Source organism: Oryzias melastigma, linkage group LG12, assembly GCF_002922805.2.
Source record: "Oryzias melastigma strain HK-1 linkage group LG12, ASM292280v2, whole genome shotgun sequence".
Taxonomy (NCBI): Eukaryota; Metazoa; Chordata; class Actinopteri; order Beloniformes; family Adrianichthyidae; genus Oryzias; species Oryzias melastigma.
This window is the reverse complement of record NC_050523.1, coordinates 8,992,806-8,999,627: the sequence shown is the minus strand read 5'-3', so window position 1 is coordinate 8,999,627 and position 6,822 is coordinate 8,992,806.

The following is a 6,822-nucleotide window of genomic DNA, read 5'->3' as shown; positions in this document are numbered from 1 at the left end:
ATAGGGTTTGGTGTGAATGCAGCTTAAAAGGAAAATAAGGAATACCTTTTTAGTGTCAGATTCTGAAACAAAAATAAAGGTAATTGAAGAACAGTTTATGTTCTGGATGACTAAGTTTCCCTTTTTTCATTGATATAGTAATGTAGGATTATTTCTTAACCCTTTAAGAGACAAATTAAGTTTTAGTAACAGAAAATGATATTTGGGGAAATTATCAACTGGGGTAGTAATTTTTGGAGAGAGACATCACATGCAATGAGTTTGCAACATTGGCCCTGTGTGATACGTGACCACTAAAGACTTGAATATGATATTAACGCCAGCTTTGTTTTTCTACAGAACCTTTCAAAACAATGTAACAAAGCGAACAAAACTAGATGTAACTAGCATTATGCAAGCATTTAGGTGTTGACAATCTGCAACTCCTGCTTAGAGAGGGTTAAGATGTTAATTTCTTGAGTTTGCAATCAAGACTTTTATAGCACTTCCATTATTATTTTTGTTTTTAAAATAAAAAAATTAAGAGGCAAAGGTGCATAGACTGACCTCTGATTAGAAGAGGTTTGAAGATTGATTCGAAGATGGTTGTTTTTTTTATGGCAGCTCTGCCACCATTGATGTGTGTGCATGGGATTGTGACTGTTAAGAGTTTTGGGCCTTGGAGAATGTGAAAAAGCACAAAATTAGTATATTAGTATATAACTATTCCATCCATCCATTTTGTAAACCAGCTTTTGATTTTGTGGGGTTGCTGAAGCCTATCCAAGCTACTGTTGGGTAAGGTCATCAGTCTATCAGTGCTCATAATCCATGCAAATGTCTTTTTCTGTCTCACTTAAAAAAAAATACAAAATAGAGTCATACAACCATTTAACCTTTTGGCAGTTATTTCAATTCTCTGTTATTTTCAAATATATATTTTAAAAAATCCAAATCATAACTCTGCCACCTCCATGCTTCATCATTCATAGGTGCCCTAAAGCTGTCAGGCCTCCCTATTTATCCTGTAAACAAAACAAGGATTTCATCTACTGAAAGTTTTGTTTTCATCTTTGGACCCAGACGCAGGAACCAAAGAAACTCTGTCTTCTTAAAAGACACTAAAATTCAAATATAACCAAAAGTGTTCTGTCACAGTCTTTAAGTCATCAAGCTTTCTTGAGATCCATGTAAGACTCCCTCATGTATTTGTGTTTCCTAGTCCCATTACAGTAGGCCCATTTTTTGGAGATCTTGCAGCTGTTCTTGATGTGCCTGGTCTTGAATGGTGCTAGGCTGTTTGGTTTGCAGAATCAGTACCGCATGAAGAGGCTCCTCTGTTTCCATGTGTGGATCTGTGTGAGTGAGGAAAACAGGAAAAAAAGGAGTCATGGTTGAAGAATTTACTAGGGATTTCTTGAACTCCCTAACCGCCTTCAGTTTTCCTTCTCCCAAACTTCCCTCCATCTTTTCCTGTGTGGCTCCAGTCATGTCCCTCCATGCTTTCATCTCACTTGAAAAGATAAAGATGCTGATTTAATTGCTTAAAGTTATTGCAAGAAAGTTTTTATCTTCAATAGGAGAGTAAATTATGATTGAAATGCTTTTGCTAAATAAAAAAAAAAGTTCAACTCATTGTTTACTATTGGGCCACATCAAACATTTCTGTTATTAAAGAAAAAAAATCAATTAAATTCTAACAACTTTTATTGATTTTTAAGATCAAATGAATAGAAAAAGAATAGACTGATCAATTCTTATGGAATCAATATATTATAAGGTTAATATTAATAAAATATTTAATAAAATGTACATTTGTATTGTATGCATAGTATATGAACATATTTAATTGTGGTTCTGATGTTTTTCAGTAAGTGCAAACCACACTAACAAATAGCTCAACGCAAAAACATATTAAAGATCACAACAACAATAAAAAATGAATAAACAAAGATAAAAATATTACATTTTAGAAATCAGAACAAAATTCCATAAACTAAAGAACAATTCCAATTAAATTAAATTAAATTAAACATTTCAGGAAACAAAAGTAATTCCCTTAATTCAAAAGGAAATATTAAAAAACACAAACTAGAGTAGGTTTTTATGGGACAGCACTGATTTGATGATAGCGTTGAGTTTTGACTTTAGAGTATTTTCAGATGTGGTCATAGATGTTTGCAAACTTATAAAGGTTTTAGGAATTAGTACGGATCATATCCTGTATCGTTTCATGTCACATGACTTTCCGTTGAAATGATGAAAAACGTCATCATTCAATCCTCTACCTTTTCCGTTTTCTTCTTTTGCTTTATTCTTTTAACAACTGTGTTTTTTCTTTTGGAATTGTAGTTATATTCTCTAAAATTGTTTAATTTTTAATTGTTGTTAAAATCTTTGAAATTTGTTGCCATTATTTACACTTCTGGGCCACCGTAGTTTTAAGATCTAAGAAACACACAATCTAAAAGCACATGTACATCTTTGAATATCCTCTGTAGATCTAATTAATGTAGAACAATATCCCAAATTTTGTTCTTTTTTAATGTGCAGAGAAAAAAGCTTTAATAGGGGCATAAAAATGCTAATTCTTTGGCTTACAATTGGTTTAGGAGTATTTTATGGTCCAATGAAAGGGCTTTGCGATTGCATTGAAAGTTTATTAGTTCATTCCTATCAAAAACTAATATGCATATACAATGTGTGAATATGTGTGGTTGCTTTGTGTGTGTGTTTTTTAATTTATTTTAAGAGAATGTAAATTGCTCGGGTCTCACTGCTGGTTTGAATGATTATTACAGTGTTTGCTGCATGTGTGAGTCAGTTTGTCCCCCAAAGCTCTTTGTTTTTCTTGATGCCATTTCATGTCACAAGCATAAAAACACACACATATACACATAGATAAGTTAGTTGTTTGATCTTGTTAATGTGTGAGGTAAAAACTTCTTCATTTTGTGAGGAAAAAAGCCTAAAATTACAATTCAAGTTGCCATTAAAATGCACAGGTGAGTTTTAAAATATGTGTTGATATTCAAAAGGAAATAAAATTAATTAAAAATTCTATAAAACATTTATTTTTAACAGAACGTCCCCACAATTCAACATGTCCTCGTAAGAGTGGTCAGATCTTTTTGGTGTGTCCTCACAAATATAGATAAAGCGGACACAGACACACATGCACACACATGCACACACACACACACCCTCACCATTGGCTCTGCAGAGAGAGTCCCCTTGTGTCTCCATCCCTTTTTGCCTGCAGCTGCTGGCCAGCCTGTCAGTTCCCAGGCATCAAACCTTCAGAGTTGACGCCTCGTCACGCCACCAAGTGGTGACCACCTGTGTAGCAGGGTTTAGGCACAGAATGGTCTTAATAAAGCAGTTAAATTGACAAAAACAAATATATATATATATATAATAATACATTTTAAACTACAAATTTTCCTTTTTTCTTTTTTTTTACTAAGTCAACACGTATCCCATATATAGCTTTTTTATATATATATATATATTTTTTAATGTAGAAACAGTTTTTCGAACTTTTATGTATTAATTTATGTATCCGCTTATGTTTTTCTAGTCCTCAAAGTTTCCCTCAACAATGTTTTCCAGCATCTATTTAAGAGAATGACTACTTACACACTTCCTGTCTTCCTGCTGCTTTGGCCTGTCCTCGTGTCTCAGCACCCTCCCCCCATTTTGGCCTTTAATCTCTCTGCTGACCTCTTCTTTTGTCTTCATAAGAGAAAAAAAATGCCTGACCAACATATATAAACAAAGATAGAACAGACCTGAAACTTTGTTTTTGTGACAGCTATTTTCGTGCTGAAAAATGGTAGAAGGTTTTACACTTATTGTGTTTCGTTTGGCTTTTAGTCTTAAAAAGTGCAGACTTTTATTTTGTTATTTTATCCATAAAACACTTAAAGAATTTAACGTTTTTGATTATTTTAGGTGAAAAAAGTCTCTTTATCTTTATTGAGTTGTTTGACTTTTTTTTAAACCAGGACTTCTCCGTAAGTTTATTATAAATGTTAATTTTAAACATCCAGAAACAAAAAAATGTACACAAACACTCTCTTTTTTCTTATTTCTCTATTGTCAGTGGCTGGTAAAAACATTTTTTTTTCTGAGTTTTAAAATTCACATTTTTATTATTTATTTATTTATTTATTTTTATTATTATTTTATTACCTTTCAACATATTTTCAAACATAAACACAGCTCAGCACAGTATTAATCCAGAGTCATAAAGATTATGTCAACAATGTCAAAAAGAGAAAAAAAGAGAGAGAGAAAAAGAAGAGAAAAATAAATAAATAAGTGTATGCATAGTAATAATACATATAATAATAATACATAAAAATCATAATTTAAATATATATATATATATATATATATATATATCATTTTTGGAAGAAAAAAAATCAATTATTAAAAAAAAAAATAGACCTTTTAGTAAAAACATTTTAATTTAATAATAAAATTTTTTTAATTAAAGGATCCACGTGCCTTTACCTGCTAAAGTCAAACTTTACCGGGATCTACAAAAAGTCAACAAATCAAACCATTGGAAAAGATGTCTAAAAGGCAATTTTAAAACAGTCGCCTCCAAACAGAAATGTCAATGCCAAAATCAGACTGGTTCTTGAAGTCCTCACGAATGTAGCTTTCATTTAGAGTATTTACTTCATCAAATAAGTGTTTAGAAATGACTTTTTTTTCTAAAGGTGTTGCTCAAATATAACACTTTTTCATTCTTTTAGATGCTGGATTAAACCGATGAACGTGTAGTTGATGAAACAGTGAAGATCAAAGCAGGTTGTGATGGTAGAAAAAAGCCACGGGCCAAATCCTTTGGTGTCAGACAAGCTCTGCTCATCTGGTAGATTATTTTGGAGTTTTTTTTTTTTTTTTTAGAAACTTTGATTGGTTATAGGTTCATTTTGTTTAGATTAACGGCATGTGTTAATCATGGGGCGGCTGGATGGCTCAGCTGGATGCAGGACTGGTGCATGGGAAACCAGGGTTTGTTTCCTTGGGAGCACCATGAGCTTTTTCCAATGTGGGGCCTTAGAAAAGACCCTTCAGATTTCTGTTTTAGGCCGAATCCGAAATCTTCCACTACCCCTACATTTAACCCTCTGAACAGAGAGTTATGGAAAAATAGTATCTTCAAATTCAGACGTTACTCCCACTCGATGACGTCATCAATACTCGCCGGTTAGCTACGTTAACGCGTAGCTGCCACCACTTTGAAATATATACTAATATGGTTTTATAACTGAAAGTCATTACTTACTAGGAAAAGCACTTCTCCACGGAACACCCTCCGCCACGAGAGTTAGCCCTTAAAAAAATATTTTGGACAACCTTACCCTTTCAAATGTCCCTACAATTAGAATGGTAGGGAGAAGCTGTACCCCGTACCCACAGTGACAACCTGTCACCCGCAGCATGCCCATAGATAAAATGTTTTTTCATTTTCAATCCTTTGGGCTCACCAAGCAGTCTATGACCTTGACCTTTGAGGTTTGCCCATTTTCCCCGCAGACAGCCACTATCCATCCATAAGTTGGTTATACTCATTAGAAAAATAAAGCAAACAAGATAAAACACAGTTGTGTGTCTCATTAAAAGGACTGAGAACATTCACTTCTAGATTTAGTTATAGACATCGATGGTTTGGCGATGGCTGATCTTATCCGAGTGATCTGCCACAGCTGGAGTCGGCCTTGATGCAAACACGGAACACTCGGACGTCTGTGGAGTTCAAACGCTTCAACAGCCGCTTCTTCATCTGCAGCAGCATCACTTTGAATCGTCTTTGAACATCTCTCTTCTGCTCCACACCAAACGTCTGCTTTTAATTTCAACCCACCAGGGAGGGCCTTCACTGTCTAAGGCTACATAGACAAGATTTTAAAGGGGAATTTGGGGGATTTCTCTCCTGCAGCTTTTGAGAAAGACTGAGGTATCAGTCAGGTGCTGATGTTACACTGATGCAACCTCTCAGCCCTCAGTTTTCCTTGTGGACGTCAAGCTAATTCACATCAGATGTAACTGCAGCTGTGGATCCCGAAGGGATCAGAGGGTTTTCTGTTGGTAAATGAATATGTATTGTAAATCAGTTGAGATTTATTTTTTTAATCTGAATAGACAAATGAGATCTATTGATCTATTTGAAAAGGATTCCAAGTAGTCTTTTGATTGGGATTTTTTGGGGGGCAAAATCAAAAAGCTTGAGTGGTTTTCTGGGAGTAGTTTAAATTCACCTCTAAATTATGGGTGAGACGGTAGGTAAGGAGTAAGCCTGCCCTCATTTCCCATCATCCATTTTTTTACACTCTCCCTCTAGCTTGTAGGTCATCCATACACATCCAGTTCTTCTTATCCTGCTATCCTTAGCTTACATTATTCATTTCCTTGATCTAACATTTCTTACCTGTGGAGTTCTTCTTGGTCCAAAGACTGTCTTCTTCTTCTTTTTTTGTTTTGTTTTTCTTCTTGGCGATTGGCACAGAATGTATAGGTGCATGTCTGCCACCTACTGGTACGGAGCGTCAACTGTAATTCTAATACACTAGATTTGAAGTGACTGAAAGTGGAGCTGGTTTTATTGGAAGAACCCAAACATTTGAATTTTGGGTCATTCATGGCTCAAACTTTTAGACTTATTAATTTGTATTGAGTAAACTCTCAGCCAGTATAAAACCTCCTGATGTATCTGGTATTGGTTTGTTTTCTTGTTGGTCCAACTTGGCCTATGATTACTTTAATCGTTAACTCTTCAATTTGGCCCAACCGTATTTTAGTAAAGTTAAAGAGTAACCAAACAGAGAA